Source organism: Peromyscus californicus, unplaced genomic scaffold, assembly GCF_007827085.1.
Source record: "Peromyscus californicus insignis strain IS unplaced genomic scaffold, ASM782708v3 Scaffold_12__1_contigs__length_115047231, whole genome shotgun sequence".
NCBI lineage: Eukaryota > Metazoa > Chordata > Mammalia > Rodentia > Cricetidae > Peromyscus > Peromyscus californicus.
In genome coordinates, this window is record NW_026294413.1 from 58,262,399 (window position 1) to 58,282,393 (window position 19,995).

Here is a 19,995-nt window from a genome sequence, read left to right on the forward strand (position 1 = left end):
CCTGGAGGTGCCCCTGGCTGGAATCAATAGGTCATCCAGCAGCCCTGCCACTTCCCTGTGGTGGAGAACCAGGGCACCCAGAGCTCCGGGTGGCCAGTGACTGTACCACCAATTCAGGCACCAGGTTGGAGTGTCAGATTTAAAAGGAAAGATGACAGACACAGGAGACACTGTCCCTGCAAAGACATCAACAGTGGGGGCAGAAATCAAGGCACCATACAAGTACCCTCAGGAATCCATGTCCACTCCAGAAGCCACCAGCAGCCACCACCTTAGGGCCTGCAGCCCCTCACCTCACCTGTGGAGGCGAGAATGCATCCGCCTGGCTGAGCCAATGCCAGCACACTGCCCCAAATCCAGAAGGAACATGTTCCTGTCACTGCCGTTAGGGCCATGCTATAGAACACAGCCAATGACTCTCAGCCCTGAGCAGCCACTGTCCATCCAGCAGCCATCTAGGAACTGGCACGGCACCAAGGTACCGTACCAGAACCTGAAATACGACTACCCACTCTCAAGGGAATCCAGAAGCCTACAATGGATGAGCCACTAATTAACTGAAATCCCAACAAAGCTGACTTCAGCAAGATGGGGGAAAAGAAATCCAACCTCTTGCTGTTAGAGGCCCCCTGACCAACACACCCCCTGGGTTCAGCACTCAGACCACGATCAGTGCCAACCTAGACATTCAGGGAGTCCGGAGCGAGGTCCCGCCTGTCTTCCACATGACCAGCCGCCTGTCACCTCTCTTCAGCCACGGGTTGCTCCCCTGCTCAGCTCCCCTGTGCCTACATCTGTCTTGGGGCCCTGCCCAGGGTGTTCAAGGCTGACTGCCAAACTTCCCTGGGGTGTGGCTTGGCCGGCCTCGTGGAGCAGATCCGGCCCACACTGGTGCTAAGACAAGCTTAAGCACTGACTCACCAGAAACCTGGGGACAGGGGCACCACAGAGCAAAGGCCCAGCCCCAACCATCTGCTGACTTAGCTACACCAGGGCCTCGCTCCTAAAGACAACGCTAAATCGGAGGTTCCAATCCTGCCTTGAAAAGAATGTGTGGCCTGCCCCGAGTAGAGGCACACATCTATGATCCCAGAGGACAGCTGCTCATGTCTACTTCATTAGAACGGTTGGTTACAGCAAAAAACAGGCAATCACAGAATAGGAAACGTGGCACACAAGCCAGAGCCTTTCAGAGGCTCTGTTCCGGACCAGTCCAATAGCCGTGCTGATCAAATACCAAAGCACCAGTCACTTGCAAGGCATTTCACAACCTGTACTTCATTTAATCCTCCCAAAGAATTCACAAGATAAGCACTCTGGTCATCCCCATTTTCCAGATAAGCAAACTGAGTCCCAGGGAGGTTGAGCAATTGTCCAGAACCACAGAAACAGAAATGACAGAACTCAGCTGGGAGCTCAGATGATCTGAGTCCCAAAGCCCTGCACTCTCCTCAGTACAGCCAGGATGGTCACACATGAGTGAAGGGCCGGCTAGGCTGGATGACTCTTCAGGCTCCTTGTTAAAGATCTTAAGTCACATTGAGGTCAAAGTGGCACTGGTAGTTGTGGCAGGAAAGGGGAAATGGGCCCTGGGGCAGCGATCCAGGAAGGGGCTCCCCCCCCACACACACTGGGGCCACCCACAGAGAAGGCACAATCCAACAGCCCCGGCTGCCAGCAAATGAGTTCAGACTTCCCAACTATGTGACCTCAGGGGGAAAAAAGCCTCTTTTGTTTTATTCCTCAATTACTACACCTGTAAAATGGTACACACACGCCAGTTTCTATCCTACAGAACAATTTGAAGCTTTTGTCTGTTTGGTTGGCTTGGGTTTTTCAAGACAGGGTTTCTCTGTGTAGCCCCGGCTGTCTTGGAACTCACTCTGTAGCCCAGGCTGGCCCCAAACTCAGAGATCCGCCTGCCTTTGCCTCCCAAGTGCTGGGATTAAAGGCGTGTGCCATCACCGATATGAGGCTTTGATGAGACAATAATGTCCTCCTTAGGGCCTGGGGAAATGGTTCAGTAAATAAAGTGCTCACAGTGCAACCGTAAGGATCAAACTTTGGATCCCTGGAGCCAATGTAAATGCCAGCCAGACATGGCAGCCCACTTGTAAATCCAGCTATTGGAAGAGACGGGAACAATCAGAGCAATCCGGCTGGCTAGACTTGGGGTTATCAGCTAGCTAGCTGTAGGTTCAGTTGTGACCCTGCCTAGATGAGTAAGGTGGAGAGCAAGGAAGGAAGGCTCCCAACGTCGGGTCTCCACAAACACAGGCATCACAAGCACGCACACCCATACACAAGCAAACACGTATACACATCACACACTCGTACACATGGAGGGGGGTGCCTTGGCTTTTTAGGGTCATGGAGCTCCTCTTCCTAGCTTTTGATTCCCCAGGTCTGAGAGAGACAATAATGAGAAAGTGTGTGTCACACAAAAGAGCTCATGTATGCAACATGCACACACTGCCCCCATCTAAAAATAGGTATAATTCTGTTGGTCAATTAAAAATAAAGAAAAAAAAGATCTTTTTGACAGAATGAAAAAAAAAGGGGGGGGGTATGGCCGGCGGTGGTGGCACATGCCTTTAATCCCAGCACTCGGGAGGCAGAGCCAGGCGGATCTCTGTGAGTTCGAGATCAGCCTGGGCTACCAAGTGAGTTCCAGGAAAAGGCGCAAAGCTACACAGAGAAACCCTGTCTCGGGGGGAAAAAAAATTAAAAAAAGGTGTGTGTGTGTGTGTGTGTGTGTGTGTGTGTGTGTGTGTGTGATGTCTGTGCATTAATGAGTAGACACACATGCTACAGGGCACATGTGGAGGTCAGAGGACGACCTGGGAAGTCAGTCTCTTGCCCTCCACCTGGTTTGCTGTGACCTGCAAACACCAGGCTGGCTGGCCCACAAGCTTCAGGCACTCTCCTGTCACCGTCTACCAGCCCACCAGAGAAGCACTGGGATTGTAGACGTGTTACCGCACCCACTGTATGTGGGTTCTGGAGAATCAAGGGTCTTCATGCTCCTACCATCCCCCCAAAAGAGACTTCTAACAAAAGAAATGGAGTTGAGTGAGTCTGTATCAGGTCTCCAACACAGTACTTGGCTAGCATACACGAGGTCCTAAATTCAATCCCCAATACAAGGGCCAAATAATAGACATCAAACTGGAGGCAGTGGTGAAGAGCCACATTTACAGGCAGATCATAAGGGAGCACTAGAGTGGAGAAAACAATAAATTGTGATACTGGTCCAGTGAGATGGCTCAGCAGGCAGAGGTGCTTGCCACCAAGTGAGTCCGACAACCTGAGTTTGATACCCGAGGACCCACACGGTGGAGAGAGGACTAACTCCTCCTACAGGCTGACCTCTACTGATGCACCATTGCACACATGTACTCTCCACACGCAATAAATAATCACTAAAATTTAAAAGAGGAAAACAGAATTTACCACTGACAAGGGCAGTGGAGGGCATCTCAAAAAATAAAAAAATTAAAAAAAAAAATATCAAAATCTTGCCAGTGCAGTAAGTAACATTCACAGACGAGGACATGTACATCTTTGTGGATCAGACTGACATTCTACTCTAGCCACGAAGGCCAAAAGCATCCTATGCTGGGCACACACCTGTAACCTCAGCACGTGGGAGGCTGAGGAGAAGGATCAAGAGTTCAAGGATGGCTTTGGCTCGCATAGTAAGATCTCATCTCAACAAAACAACAAAGATCCCCGGGGCTGGAAAGATGGCTCAGGGGCTGGAGAGACAGATCAGAGGTTAAGGGCACTGACTGCTCTTCCAGAGGTCCTGAGTTCAATTCCCAGCACCCACATGGTGGCTCACAACCATCTGTAATGAGATCTGGTCCCCTCTTCTGGCCTGCAGGCCTACATGCAGACAGAACACTGTATACATAATAAATAAATAAATCTCAAAAAGAAAAAAAAAAAGCCAGGCGGTGGTAGAACATGCCTTTAATCCCAGCACTCGGGAGGCAGAGCAGGCAGACCTCTGTGAGTTCAAGGCCAGCCTGGTCTACAGAGCGAGATCCAGGCACCAAAACTACACAGAGAAACCCTGTCTCAAAAAAAAAAACCAAAAAAAAGATACCTTAGCAAATAAAGAGTGCTTGCTGGTCTTCCAGAAGACCTGAGTTCAGTTCCTAGTACCCATTGGGGCAGCTCATGACTACCTGGAACTCTAGCTTCGGCCTCAAAGGCTCCAATTCCTTCTTCTGGCCTCCATGGGCACAGGCTCACACTTGGAAGACACATCCACATAAGTAAATCCTCTTTTTTTCCCCTTGGTTTTTCAAGACAAATAAACCTTTTTTATAAAGACATTCACTCTGCCTAATGTAGTGCAAATAAAAAAGTTAACTAATTTTAAAAAAAAAAAAAACAGGAAGAAAGAAAAGAAAGGACGCAACCCCCATAAACTTAAAAGGCTCTCCACCCTGGGAACAGAGGCCACTCCCCTGACAAAAAGACACTTGTAAATTAGCGCTGTGCTCTGTGGAGGACAGGGAAGACTGAAGGGGTCAAAGCCGAGAGGGTTCTGGGAAAAACTACCAAGTGGGAGGGGGGAGGGCGTGGCTGATCCGGCCTCAAGTCCTGAAAGGACAGGAAAGGTAGGGTCTGCAAACACCTGTAGGAGACCAGAGGGAAAGCCACCCTCTGAGTACCCCAAGCAAGAATGGGAATGCTTGCCTAGGTGTGCACAAATGCAAGACTAGGTGTCCCAGGGTCCCCATAGAAACTGCCTTCACCACCTGCGGAAGGATCTGAAGGCAAGGCCCAGGAACTCCTGCAGACCACACAGGGTTTTTGTATGGGTCACTGGTCATATCAGCACACTGCCAGTCTTGAGACAGGAACATGGCCATACACACTCTCCATTGCCACTTTGGCTCCAAAGTCCATCACTGGGACCTAGTTAACACACTTGCCTTTTAGGAGTTCTGCAGAGGGCAGGCATCCATGGCCGCCGTGCAAAGAGGAGAAAGACAGGAGCTTCTTTCTCCAACATAAACCACCGCGTGGCAGGGGTCTAGACACTAGAAGACCACTAAAAACACTTCCCAGTGCCCCACCCGAGCTGGAACAGTGAAGCGATGCTTTGTATTCTAAAGAGGACAAGGAGAAGACCCACAGGTGAGTTGAGTCTCCGGTCAAAGAGTAAAGAGCTTAGAATTACCCATTCTGGGTCCACGGTACTGCTCATCCACCCTGTGACTCTTCACACAACACTATCAACATACACACCAAAGTCCTCAGGGCATGGGACCAGACATCAACTACCCGGCCCAAAGGGGCCTTTCTCAACACCAGCCTTTCTCACCTACCATCACTTGGCCTGCATGGCCAATGAGATCCATAGAACACACACCTTGCACACGCTAAATCCTGCTCTCAAAGCACAATGCAAGCACCCTTCTAAATTCAGACGTGCCCCCTGTCCCATGTCTTATCAGGATGTAAAATCGCCCAAGAACTCCACCTCTCCAATGCCTAAGGGAGAAGCTTCCCAAGAGCCGCAAAGGCTGCAACAATGTTTTCTCTACCGACATTGGTAACAGAAAAAGATAAGAAGTAACTCCTGTGCCCATCAATTAGGAAAGAATGAAACAATTGTTCACCCTTCTAAACCTGAGCAGGAAATAATTCAAGGCCACTTTCACACACCAACCAGACATGCTGGTACCGTATACCCACATGCTATACAGTGCATTTGACTCTTAAATCCTAGAGGCACAGCTATAAGTATGCAAAGCATCCAAAGAATATCAACAACCCTAGGACAGTGGTTAACCTCTGGGGGGGAAAAAAACTAGGATTAGGAGGGTTGTCAAGGAAGCCTTTTTTTCCTCCCTGCTTTTAGTCTGAATTTTTCTTCCCTTATAGAGTGTATGTTCATATATTATTTACGCAATGAAACTCTCACTCATTTAATTTTCTTTTAAAGGAGAGATTGGGGCCCTGCTCAATACATTTTAATAGCGTGTTTAGCTGAGAGTGATTTCCACTGGAATCTGGCCCCTGCCTGCCCAGAAGGCCACAAGCTCAGCCGTGCACAGACTGCGCGCGCTGCAAGCCAGCAGCTCGTTTTGCAACTCGGATCTTATTTCAGTCTCACAGGCACAACTCAAGTTAACTCTGTGGAAACTCTGCAGATGGTTAAATTTTATGTCAGTGGGGGTGGGGGTGGGGGGAGTATGTCATGGGGACTTTGGTAATCCAAAGGGACCTCCTTGGAGCCACTCCAGTTCTAACCCATACTGCAGGACTCCAACTCAACAAGCTAAAACACACCCTAGACACACAGGCAGGCACACGGAACGCACGCACACAGCAATGAGACAGTTCCTGCCCCATCACGCTTCCTCTGACTCTTCCAGCTGGGAATCAGTCTAGATCCCTTGGGCTAATGAAGAGGAAGAACCTAAACAACCCATAAGAAAAACACTACAGCATTACAACTTACTTACTGTGGCCACCCAGTTACACTGGAAACTAAATGATTAACTAACTGATTGACTGTCATACAGGGGGATCCAACCCAGGGCCTTATGCATGCTAGAAAATCTCACCCCAGTGATTAACAGCCTCAGCGCGCACACACACACACACACACACACACACACACACACACACACACACACCTATAACCTCCTCATCGTCAGATACTACTTACTGAATCCTCAAGAACACACAAAACTAAGAACTAAGTAAAACTAACCTACAGTAATAGAAATCAAACTTATGGTACTTTCATTAGAACGAGAATTAAGGATTACCTTAAAATAGTCACACACACTCACCCATACATACATACATACACACACAAAAAAAAACCACACACACACTCACACAAATTCTGGGGTAAAAGATGTTTTTGTCAAAACTGATTAAAGAACACTGAGATCTGAAAATTCCACTGCATTTAATTATACCAAAAAACAAAACAAAACAAAAAAACAAACAAACAAAACTCAGCTGAGGTGGCACACACCTTTAATTCTACTCAAGAGGCAGGGTTAAGTGGATCTCTGTGAGTTCAAGGCCAGCTTGGTCTACATAGTGAGTTTCAGGACAGCCAGGACTATGTGGAGAGACCCCGTGTTTAAAAAAAAAAAAAATTCAAACACAGCTAAACGAAGGGACTCTGAACTGTCTTACAGGACACTAGAAACATCTGTTGAACTATATAAGGTGCATGCACAGCATAGTGACAGTCACATAAAAATAGATGACAAGGAGCCAGAGAGATGGCTTAGTGGCTAGGAGCACTTTCTGCTCTTGCCAAGGACTCAGGTTCCCAGCACCCACATGGTGGCTCAAAACTATCCTGTGACTCCAGCACCTGGAGACCCGATGCCCCCTTCTGGCCTCCACAGGCACCAGACACACACATGGTGCACAGACATACACTCAGGCAAAACTCATACACATAAAAATCAATAAATCTTTAAAAAAAACAACAGAAAGAGGAAAGGTTTTTTTTATTTTTGTGATTTTGTTTTTTTGGGTTTTTTTTTTTTAAGATTTATTTATCATGTATACAGTATTCTGTCTGTGTGTTTGCCTGCCGGCCAGAAGAAGGTACCAGATCTCATTACAGACGTTTGTGAGCCACCATGTGGTTGCTGGGAATTGAACTCAGAACCTTTGGAAGAGCAGCCAGTGCTCTTAACCACTGAGCCATCTCTCCAGCTAGAAAGGAAAGTTTTATTACCGACTGCATTTAGCCACTGGCTGGCTGTTTTTAACCAAGAGTTTTATGACTTCCCAGTACTCAGAGAACAAAATAAAACCGACAACTGCTGATTCTCACCAGTTCACTGTTAAGGGGGGGAAAAGTACCTGGGTATGACTATCCATATCGGCAACCCCAGCACCTAAGAGGCTGAGGCAGGAAGCTGGGGTGTTCAAGATCAGCCTGGGATACAAAGTGAGATATCTCAGGCCAACTGCAACTACATACTTTGTCTCCAACAAAGGTAAAGACTGAGGGGCTGGGAAGATGATAGATAAGGGCCTGAGTTTGATCCCCACAATTCACATTAAAAAAACAAAAACAAAAAAAATTTTTTTTAAAGCCAAGCATTCTGTACTTACAGACAGGCAGATCTCTGGCAAGTTCCAGGCCAAGGAGACCCTGTTTCCAGAAGTTAAAAAAAAGGGGGGACAATACCTGAGGAACAATACCTGAGGTTGTCTTATGGGCCAGCGCTCTCTCTCTCTCTCTCTCTCTCTCTCTCTCTCTCTCTCTCTCTCTCTCTCACACACACACACACACACACACACACACACACACACACACAATGACTAAGAATGTAGTCCTTATCTAGCATGTATAAAGCCTTGGGTTCCATCCCCAACATCACACACACAAAAATTACACGTTCGTCTAACTTTTCCCCATACCCACAAATGTGGACCAAAGAACCAGCTCCCAGCACCCAGGCAAGTACAGACACCATGTAAAGCACAAACAACATGGAAACGGAGGCCAGCTGGTCTATCATCTCACATGAGCAGCAGCCAGGCTCAGTGGTCCACACCCATAATCCCAGCCAGGCTCAGCAGTCAGTCCACACCCGTAATCCCAGAACTCAGCAGACAGACACAGGAGGGACACGAGTTCAAAGCCATCAAAAACACATACTAAGACCCAGGGTCCAAACAAAAACAAACAAGAGTACAAAGATTCTTGTTCCAGTTCTGCACGATCAGATTCTTCCTAATCATTTCACACACGTCTCAACTGCCAGCCGTCGGGCTGCTGTGCTCCTAAATTACCTTACCCATATGGACACTTCTTGTCCAATAATGATTTTTCAAAGGCTAAAATAGGAGCATGAATGGCATGGAGACAGAAACCAGCTTGTGATAGTCCTGGAGGATAAGATCCACCACGACAGTCCCTAAGGAGTGGAAAGTGCCCTGCTCCAAGTTCACCCAAGCAGCATCCACAACGGCAAAAGTCACCCCAAAACATCCAGAGCTGGGTGTTGTGGGTCATACCTGTACTTCTAAGGCTGAGGCAAGAAGGTAGCTGGGAGTGTGAGAGAGTGTCTCGAAAAAGAAAAGAAGGAAGCCAGGTGAGGTGTCCCACTCCTTTAATCCCAGCGCTGGGGAGGCAGAGGCAGGTGAATCTCGGTGAGTTCAAGACCAGCCTGGTCTACATAGTGAGCTCCATGCCAACCAAGGTTTCACATTAAGACCTTTCTCAAAAAAAAAACAAAACAAAAAAAACAAAAACAAAAAAAAAAAACAGAGGTTGAGAAGATAACTCGGTAGATAAAGAGCATGTCTTGAGGGCTGGGCTTCAGAACCACATAAAATCTGGGCAAACATGCTGGTCACCTGTAATTCTAGCACTCAGGAAGTAGAGACAGAGGATCCCTAGAGCAAACTCACTAACTAGACTAGCTAATCAGTGAGCCCTGGGTCCTGTAAGAGACCCTGCCTCAATAACTAGCTAACGTGGAGAATGGCTAAGAAGATACCGGATGGCCACTTCTGGCCTCTACATACATACATGCTTTCACACACATGCCCATATACATGCAAACACACACCACACACACACACACACAAAATCAACAGAGTAGAGGGTGGAGTGCTCATGATGATCGGCCAGCTCCCCCACTTCCCTTGCCTTTCTTGAGGACCAAATTCAATTTCAACAACCACAAACCAAATCCTAAACCATCTCCAAATGCTAGAACGAGGCTGGATGTGGCTCAGTGGCCCTGCGCTTGTCTTTATATGAGGTCCCGGGTTCCATCCCCAGGACTGGAAAAACAACAGAGTAGAAACTTTCTTTGAAACTTACACAGTGATCTTGGCTCAAGAGGTACAGTCGCCGTTCCACGTCATCTTTCTGCTGTGACACGTCACAGAATAACTGAAAATCGAAACAGGCTCAAGCTCAGCCTGATCCCTCCCCTTCTTTTCTAAACCTCCCCAATCGATAGCTTGAACCCTACTTGAATGGACCCCAACACTGGGAAGCTCACTACCGCACGAGCAGTCAGCTCCATTGCTGGAAAGCTTACCAACTGGAAAAACTACCTACGTGCTCACTGCCATCTGTTCACCCAGTCTTTGGAGTCAGAGGCAGGCTGAAAGCCCATCAACTTCCGAGGCAGAATCAGTGTGTGTTGGTTGGTATTAGTGTCATGAGAGCACATCACATCCTTCATCTTCTACCCACTGCTTTTTATTAAACATTTGAGTTCATCTTATAAATGAACCTTTGGGCAGAAACATCTTCGATGTTATTTTTTTAAAACTATTCCTAAACATTACTTTCCGTAACCTTGTAGTATTCCATCATCAAAATTTATAGTTGCACATGCTTGTAATCCCACCATTTAGGAGGCAGAGGCAGGAGGGCAGTTATGAGCTTGAGGCCATCTTGGGCTACACAACCAGATAATTTTTTCACTATATATTTTCTTCAACCTCTGGGTAATCTGGGCATAAAACATCATTTACATTTTGGATATAGTCTCAGCTATACCCTCCAAAGGGGAACTTCCAATCAAAATACACAAACATCTCAATACACCACAGTTCAATTTTGTTCTAATTTTCCAAGCAGTATTATACCGTATGTGCATGCCTGGTGGGTCACGAATGTGTGCCATGGCCTTTGTGAAGAGGACAACTATGAGAAGTCAGCCCTCTCCTCCTCTGCATGGGTCCACGGTCATACTTCCCCTCTAAGCCATCTTGTCAACCCACAGTTCAAAATGTTTAAAGTTACTCTTGACATTTATTCATTACTGAATTCCTTTCTAAATTGCCCTCGTACTAGATGATCCTGAACCTTGATTTGCTGTGAAATACGTAGTCCCTTCCACGCCTGTGACTCTTAAACTAGATCAACACCGACACCCCCAACACTGGAAAAACATTGAACGCATCAAAGGCAGAATCATATAGCTCTTACTTTCAGAGCTCCCTCAAGGCTGAATCGGTGCCAATAATTAAGTTTTTGCATGTGAATGTCAAATTAAATTGATAACACTACCCAGCCTACCACACTTTACTACCTATGACTTAATATGAACAATTATGTCTTTTTTAAAAGGGTTAAACACTTTACTAGTTGAGTATAAAAATCCAGAAAACAAGCCTGGAGATGGCAGTATTAGGTGATGAGGAAAAATGGAGAGGGAGAGGCGAGGACACATGGGACATGAGAGGGAGTAATCTTGGAGAATGAGGATTCGACAAAGGAAGGGTGGGTAGCAGGGGTGAGGAGATGTGGAAAGGAGAGCCACAAAAACACACTTTGCTCAAAAATGGCATAATAGTATCTAACACATTATATGCTGGTTTAAAAACAATAAAAATAAATTTTAAAAACGTTTACTAAAGCCAAAATATGGTATAGCTGCTACTCCTCACCCATGATATAAAACAGGAAACGGATTTAATTTGATAGGACCCAGCTGACTTCCGGCTACCCCTGCATCCTATAGACACATTTTCTAAGCAGAATATAGTTAAACAAATAAAACAAAAAAACTTTTTTCCCCTCAAAGTCTATGTAGCTCGGGCTGGCCTCAAACTTACAATCCTCCTATCTCACCCTTCTAAGTGCTAGGATTGCAGGTATCAACCACCAAGCCTAGCTTCTAACTCCTTTGTTTTTTTTTTTATGCTATCAAAACAATATTTTTTTAAATAACTGAATTTTGTCCTACTTAGACAAAAAACAAGGTGACTATTGGTCAGCACCTCTCACCTGTCGCTCATGTGGGACTGCCTCTGAATCACAGGTGACTATGGATTCTTCAGAGTAAACTCGAATGTTCTAGATTACAAAAACCTGAACTTACTTCTGCTGGTCACCAAATAGGACTAGTATTTCTGGAGCCACTTCCTTTACCACCTAGACTTGAACCAGGTGTTGTGTATGTAGTCTCCCTGAACCCTGGGCTGCCCCAGGGGTAAAGAAACCAGAGAGAGATGCCTCGGCCCTTCTTGCTCCCCCCTCAGCACTCTCTCACAGAGGCGCAGCACCTGAGAAGCCACTTTCTCGTGGCATTGGACGTGGTGACTCACTCACATCTCACAAGCTATCATCAGACATCATCCTGAGACGATATGCCTGGAGTCACCATCTAAGCACAAGAGCCAAAAACCCACAGTGAAAATGCTGGAGAGACCCTGGTATCCGGAGAAACAAGTCTTACCCTAATTCAACCAGTGGAAGTTTGTCTTAAAGAATACCATTCTAAGCCAGGTGGCGGTGGTGGCGCACACCTTTAATCGCAGCCTCGGGAGGCAGGCAGGTGGATCCTCTGTGAGTTCAAGGCCAGCCTGGTCTCCAAAGCGAGTTCCAGGAAAGGCGCAAAGCTACACAGAGAAACCCTGTCTCGAAAAAAAAAAAAAAAAAAAAAAAAAAGAATACTATTCTAGCCAGGCAGCGGTGATGGCGCACACCTTTAATCGCAGCCTCGGGAGGCAGGCAGGTGGATCCTCTGTGAGTTCAAGGCCAGCCTGGTCTACAAAGCAAGTTCCAGGACAACCAGAGCTACACAGAGAAACCCTGTCTCAAAAACAAGAGAGGGTGGGGAGGGGGAATACAATTCTAGGGCTGGAAAGATGGCTCAATGGTTAAGAGCACTTGCTGCTCTTGTAGAGAGGACCCAGGTTCCAGGCCCAGCACCCACATGGAGATTCCCAGTCCTAACTCCATGCTGGGAGATCTGATATCTTCTGACCCACATGAACACACCACACACATGTGGTGTACCCATATACATGCAGACAAAACACTCACACATAAAAAATACATTAAAAAGTATAATTCTGGCCGGGCGGTGGTGGCGCACACCTTTAATCCCAGCACTTGGGAGGCAGAGGCAGGCAGATCTCTGTAAGTTCAAGGCTAGCCTGGGCTACAGAGTGAGTTCCAGGAAAGGTGCATACATACACACACACACACACACAATTCTGACCATATAAAAATATTTCCAGACTCCATCTTCCTCAAGAGCAGCCTCTGATTTGCATAACACAAATTCACTGCACACAAATATCCCAGATTCCATGTCACACCCTTACCAGAACCTTCGGTGGTCAGCCAGAGCCCATGACATACATCCCTGTCTTGACACTCAAGGTCTTGACATCTGAGGTCCCGATGCCAAATGCCTACAGGCCTCTGCAAAGATGGCAAGTGACTGGTTCAAAGCACCAGGGGACACTGACACCACCACAATTGGGGACTATACGGTCTTTCTTTTGCACTCAGCAGATCACCATCCCCCAACTTGAGGAGGCAGCCATGTTCAACACCTCAAAGCCCCAAATCCAGAGGTTTTCTGGATTGTTCCCAATTTCTTAAAACTTTGGTCCTCAGGCAAGGTGGTGCACATCTTTAGTCCTCTGCAGAGTTAAGAGTCTAGCGTGGTGTATAAGGTAGCCAGGGCTACCTCGTGAGATCCTGTCTAAAAAAACAAACAAACAAAACACCCTTTGGCACTTTGTTGTTGTCTAGCCTGCCACACATGCACAAGCCCTACACTACACAAGCCCTAAACCACCTCTCCAGTCCTTCTTCACAAAAATCTTCTGTCCCCTCTCACACACAACCACAGTATCCATCCCTAGTCCCTGCCCGCCCGCACCCATTATGTGCCTTGCCCACGCGGCACTGAGATGCCCCAAACTTCCTCCCAGACTTGATTATTCCAAAGAATCCTTCCTTCTCAGTCCCATCAGCACACACCACTGCCCGGCCCTCCCTCCTCTGCCCACTTCTCTAGCCCTTTCAAGTACCAACTTTTCATCCCGGCCCTCAACACTCTGCTCTGCTCCTTCTCCGAGGTATATCTTACCTCTCCCACTAGACCATAAACCCCCACCTCTCTGCTGGGCTTGCAGCTACCTTCAGCCCTGGGAGGTGTAGTTCTGCACACAGGCAGCTCCATAAATACCTGAGGAACGTGAAAGTCTCCCAGTGCATTCAAACTGTGATTGGGTTATGATCTACTGGAGAGTGGTTGGATCCACTTGGTGGGAAACGAGTAACAGAACAGACAATAAAAAACAGACAGAATAGACTATAAAAAAAAAAAAATCCAAGGCTGCACCAAGAGGCTAAGACTTCACAAACGGACATTCAATTTTTACATACATGATTAGGTATATGATATGATATGTTTCCTTTCGTTATTCTACATCAAGAGAGGGAGAGAGACTCTCAGTGCCTGCACTTGCAGGAGCGATTCTCTCCTTCCACCAGCTGAATTCTGGGAATCAAGTCAGGTCACCAGGCTTGGTGGCCAGCACCCTTACCCACCGAGCCATCTTGTCAGCCCTCAACTTTATTTCCTAATGTAGGTCATGGTCACAACTGCATATAAACCCTGCCCTACAATGAACCAAAGAACTCAACTTCTGTCTGCTCTGCACAATTAATTTTTTTTTTGATAGTCTGATAGTCACTATAAGGAAAAAAAAAATCTGTGAAAGCTCAGGCCTGCCGAGGCAGGAGGGCTGCGGGGAATCCAAGGCTCCTGAGTTATACAGAGCAAGAAGGATTGGAGAGAAGGATGGACAGAGGGAAGGAACAAAGGAAAGGAGGGAGAGAGAGGAAGGGGGAGAAGAAAAAAGAAGAGGGGAGGGGGGAGGAGGGATCAAATGACAGAAGAAAAGTTAAGAGAGGATGTGGCCTTATGGCCTCCGTCCCTATCCCTCAGCTCACTGATCCTGAATCTCAGAGAAATAAGCAACTGAAATGACCATCCCAGCTCACTCCACAACCTTTTGCAATCATCCTTCAAATGCAGATGTTGCAAGCTGAGGCTTGGGGAATTTGTCCAGCAAATCACCCTGTCACTCTTGCAAAAAGACAGCAGAATTTAGAGCTTAGAAAAAGGAGTGCCAACTCCCTTCTACTTGCCCTGGTCTCCAGAATCCCGGGAAGAGGTAACTGGATGGGACCGGGATAAGCCAGGCCCTACAAAAGGCCCCACATTCCTCTGTCTCTCCTTGGGTTGTCTTGCTGCTTGTCCCTCCCCCTGCACAAACAGCGCAGGAGACTTCCCTTAATATCTCTGTCAAGAGTAAAGTTCAGCAAGCACCAAAGCCTAGTAACTTACTCCCTCAGCAAAGCCCACTCCACTTCCCTCTAACCCCACCCTCCTGGCTGAAATAAATGGCCCCTTCTTCCTAGAAGCCCACTCTCCAGCACTGATCCTCCACCCTCAGGGTCAACTCCAGGCAATGCCAAGGCAAAGGAGCACAAAACAGAAGCCCTGAGGGTCAGACCCTCAGTCCCACATGAATGATGCCCCTATGACCAAGACAACTCCCCGCTCGTTCCCGAGTTCCCCCTCCACTACCCTCCAGGGTTCCCACCTATCAGAGCCAGAGTTGCCAGCACCTGCATCCCTCCAGCACCTGCATCCCTCCATCACCTGCATCCCTCCATTACCTGCATCCCTCCATCAGATAGCCTGGCAAACACAAGAGACTTCTCTAGAGCCCAAGTGTCAATTACCTTCTCTACAGAACACACATTTCCGATTCCGCTCACCAAGTACAGCATCTCCCAGGCCCCGGTGTGTAATCAGCTTCCACCAGGAATTAATTCCTATTCACCACTTCTCTTCGCCCTGCCTCTGTCAACAGATCATTTCAACAGTAAAGTCTTCCAGTAAAACCAAGTCCAAACTCACAGCACTCCAAAAGTGCAGCAGGCTACTTACTGGTCTGTCCCCTGACATCAGATTCAAAAATCTCTACAAACACCCTCGGTACATCCCTCCCCGGCCTGACGTCTCCCGGGTACACCCAGGATAAAAGTCTGACTCCTCAGTCTGACTTTCTAGGACTTTCACAATCTCAGTCATTGTCCCCCCTCTATCTGTATGTCTTACTGTTCAGGAAACATTCCAAGAGAGCCAAGGCCATCTCCTGGTCTCTGGAGAAACCCAGACTCATTCCCCACTTGGTGTCCTATCTCCACAGAGTCTCATCCTGCAAGGACACAACACAGGCCTGGCAATCCCTGTCCGGAGCTCCTTCCCTTGACCTCCAACAGCACCCATTTCTGCATCTGGCATGTTGACAACTCACTGTGCCCCATCTGGAGTCTTATTTCACATGCTCAAGTCTTCCTGTGTCCGCCAAGGGACTGCAAGCCCTGGACGGAATTATTTGTGTATCTTCCGTAGCCTTTCTCAGTGAGACAACCAAGCCACTGGACAGCCTTTTCCAAGCTTGTCGCCTATGAACTCTTCCTTCTGACTTTTGAGTCTTGCCAGGGAATTGTCCACAGGTGGAAATTATTCCAAAATGAGTGCTGAGTGCCCCTCCCCACTTTTAACTGCCATGTTTCCTGTGCCCCAACGTTTACATTAACTTCGAAGCCACAGCACATTAATTTAAACTTGAGCTCTTAAATCATATCTCTAGTCTTGCAGCTTCCTAAGACCTTCTACTTTTCACGTGCCTCTAAGCATCACCCAGAAAGCTTGGCAGTGGGAAGAGAACAGAGTAAGTTCTCAGAGGTACCTGTGGGTTAACCAATTTCCTTCTGCTCCATTCTTCCGAAGCAAGAACCTCTGTTTACACAGCCCCTTAGAAGGGTGTCCCCAGGCTACAATACCTGTTGATCGCTCACTTTGAAGCCAACTGCCCCACTTTAAACCCTTCTCTTAAGGGAGAGTCAAGAAAGCAGTGAAGGACTGTAGATAGCCCCTGTGCCATGGCCTGGCATCATGGGAACCCATGCCTAGTGGAAGTCCTCCAGAACCACAGGAAAGGGAGGGATGGAAAACAGGGCTTACGCAGGATTGCTGGCAGGTGGGTCTCTTTAGACCTCCAAGTGGGCCCTAAAGTGAGGGCGCAGAGCCTTCACTCCCAGGCAGGAAGGGAACAACCCTGCCTCGGAATTGTCTGCCCATGACAAACTCCCTTTCTAGGCCCCCATCGGCCACTCCAGAGGCCCAGAGTGCCACGGCCAGGGAGGCGGCCTTAGAGCCAAGGGGGCGGCGAAGGGGGCCGCAAGAAGGGGGTTGAGAGAGGGTGTGTCGCGAGGCCAGTCCCGCAGCACCGCGCTCTCTGGGTCTGGAGAGGGCAGGGGCGCGCGGAGCGCCGGGCTGACGGCCCAGTCGGAAAGTGGGCAGGTTAACAGGTCAGTGTGGGCCCGCGAGGCCACTCCCGGCCACTGCTCAAAGTTGGGAGGGAGATCCGGCCGAAGGACCCGCGACATAAACAAGGCGACGCGCGAGAAAGCGAGCGGCCACCCCCACCGGGCCACCCCGCCACCGCCGCAGCAGCCCTGGTCCCGCCCGGGCCGCGCGAGCCTCCTGCCCACCCCGCTCCTCCCCCCCCCCCCCCCCGCCCGATGCCGTCCCCAATCCCGGGCTGCAGCCCCCGCGAGGTCCCGCGCGCAGCTCACCTCGGCCGGCCACTGGCCCGGACAGCTCGGCTCCCTGCAGCGGCCGCGGCCCTGCCCGCCACCGGCGCGGCCCCTGCACTGCGCCGCCTCCCGCCGTCGCCGCCTTCGCGCCCACCTGGCCGGCCTGCCCTCCCTCTCCGGGACACTGCGCTCACGTACGCGGCCGCGGCCACAACCCGGCCCGGATTCCCCCGCCCGGGAAGGGAGCGCACCGAGCCGCTCGCAGCCAGTCGGCCCGCGAGCCAGCCAGCTAGACGCGGGGACACACCCCCGGCCACGCGCGCGCACGGCCCGCGCGCCCCCAGCCCCGGCCGCGCGCGCGCGCGCTCCGCACACCCCCTAGCTGGCGGTACACAGTGGGCGCTCAATAAATGCTGGAGCGGCCTCCTCTCACACATGCGCACTTGAACCTGACCGAGTTCTGACCCCCCCCCCCTCCCCCAGCCCCCACCTCTAAATCGGAACGTTCAGCTCGGTCCGGAACCGAACTAGAGTATCTGCTCCCCCCCTCCTTTTTTTTTTTTTTTTTTTTTGGCTTTTTTTTTCTCCTCACTGAACTGCAAACCCAGCCAAAGTTTCTGGCTGTTGTTTTTCCAGCGCGCCCCAGGGCGGGAAAGGAAGCCAGAAGCTCTGGGCGCCAGGGACAGGAGTTTGGCTAGGGCGACAGGGACCCGAGGCCGGGTAGCCGGGGGCGGCGCGCGAGGGCGGAAGCGCTTGAAAACCCAACCTTTCCATTTTGCTTTGGACCAAGAGTTTTCTTCCCCGGTTTTATGACATTTATTCGTTTGTAGTTGTAACGCGAGGCGGTGTTTACTGTTTCTAGAATTAAATGGGAGAAAGTTAACTATTAGCCTTCAACCCTTGTGTAAACAATACTGGTTGCTTTTTGGCACCGTTAGGCTCGGGCTTTTGGATAATTTGTAACAGGGAGAATCGAAGCTGTTCCATTGTGTAGTACTGTGTTTTTCCTAGATAAGGCCAAGGACGGTGGAGAGGGGCGTGCGTGCGCGTGTGCATATGTGTGCGTGTGTGTGTGTGTGTGTGTGTGTGTGTGTGTGTGTGTGTGTGCGCGCGCGCGCGCGCGCGCGCTTACAATCAAACAAATTTAATGAGTAAAAGAGTCATAGTCCACTCCCTTCTCAAAAAAGAAAGTTTTAGAATATTTTGAAGTTGCAGTTCACCTCCAGTTTGGAGCTTGCTGCCTTTCTAGGAGGCAGTGGAGTGTTGGTCAAGTTTGGGGAGTCATGTGTGATCCTGTTTCAAGTGCTGAACGAGCACTGGCATCTTCAACAGGTTAACTTTGAACATCAGCTTTTTGATCTATAAAATCAAACTGGAGATGGTGCCTAGCTCACAGCAAATAAAAAAAATAGTACATCCTGGGGACTGGCAAGTCGGCTCAGTGGGTAACAGTGCTTGTGGCCAAACCTGATGTCCCCAGTTAGAGCCCCCAGCATGCACAGGGTGGCAGAGAGAATCAACTCCAGCAAGTTATCCTTAGACCTGCACACACACAATAAATAAATTAAAATTTAAAAAAAATAGTGTGTCCCTTCCCCTGCCTCCAACTACTTGTTGAAATAAAATTATCCAACTGGAATCAAAATTCTCATGGGAGATGGTTCACTATTAGGGGTGATTTTTGTCTCCTGGAACACTTGATAATTTCTGGAGACATTTGTCATTGGTGTTAGGTGAGGGCTGTTCCCTATTGACATCTAAGCTGCTGAAGGTCAAGGATGCCACCAGTATCCTGCTGTGTACAAGACAGCCCCATATGGATGAATTAACTAGTCTAAAACGCTGCCTGTACTGCGTGCTCTAGGACAATCCTGCTAGGGTGTGATTCACCCAAGACTGCTTCTCCCTTTTAATTCTCAACCTCAGGAAAGAGTTCTGTTTCGAATTAAGAACAAAGCATTGTAAGGACTCACAGCAGTGACTTTAATACACAAAGCCTTCCCTTAACATGAAAACGTAGGTTGCAGTTGTATATTTTATTAGTAAAGGAACATACAGTTCATGCATGGTTTTTTGTTCTTGTTTCCAGTTGTCCTCAAACGCTTCTGTATATTCACCCCTCTCATGTCTTTCTTGATCAACCTGAAGTTTGCAATGTAGTCCCTGCCCCAATGATGAACACTTGGCCTCCTTGGGAGCAGACTGCTGTTCACTAACAATTGAGGAGCAATACAAAAAAAAAAAAAAAAAACACAATAATTAAGTGTTAATTGCAGTCCAGGGACGAAGGTGTCTGAGAGGAAAGGAAATGAGTCTTCATAGTAAAACCCAGAACTCCAGAAATGCTTGTTGAGCTAAATGAAAGTTTCATGCACAGAGTAGGTCCCCAGCCAGAATATGAGCTGCACCACGGGATTTAGACTGCTAAGCCTGGTAAAAGGATGAGAGTGTCTGGCTTTGGGCTTTGTTTTATTGTGTTTTTTAAGATAGGGGTCCTGTAGCCCAGGCCTACCTTGAACTTGTTAGATTGCTAAGAAGAAACTTCTGATTCTCTTTCTTCCACTTCCCAAGGGCTGGGGTCACAGGCATGTGCCAAT

General features: G+C 48.6%; 2 protein-coding genes across 6 annotated transcripts in view; both read right to left on the reverse strand.

Moving 5' to 3' along the window:
- Positions 1 to 19,995, reverse strand: part of Znf395 (zinc finger protein 395) — an 83,430-nt gene that overhangs the window by 24,891 nt on the left and 38,544 nt on the right. The window contains exons 1-2 of one of the 5 annotated variants that reach the window (XM_052732924.1): positions 17,438 to 17,481; positions 9,842 to 9,913 (exon numbers count right to left, since the gene is read on the reverse strand). The exons of 2 other annotated variants lie outside the window; for them this stretch is intronic. The gene's annotated coding sequence lies outside the window, so the exon portion shown is untranslated. Of the gene's footprint in view, positions 1 to 9,841; positions 9,914 to 17,437; positions 17,714 to 19,995 lie in introns of those variants that run through there. 2 more of the 5 variants (XM_052732925.1, XM_052732923.1) reach the window with 2 other exon arrangements.
- The window catches only part of Fbxo16 (F-box protein 16), a 91,677-nt gene continuing 91,172 nt past the window's right edge, over positions 19,491 to 19,995 (reverse strand). The window contains exon 9 of the mRNA XM_052732930.1: positions 19,491 to 19,610. The gene's annotated coding sequence lies outside the window, so the exon portion shown is untranslated. The remainder of the gene's footprint in view (positions 19,611 to 19,995) is intronic.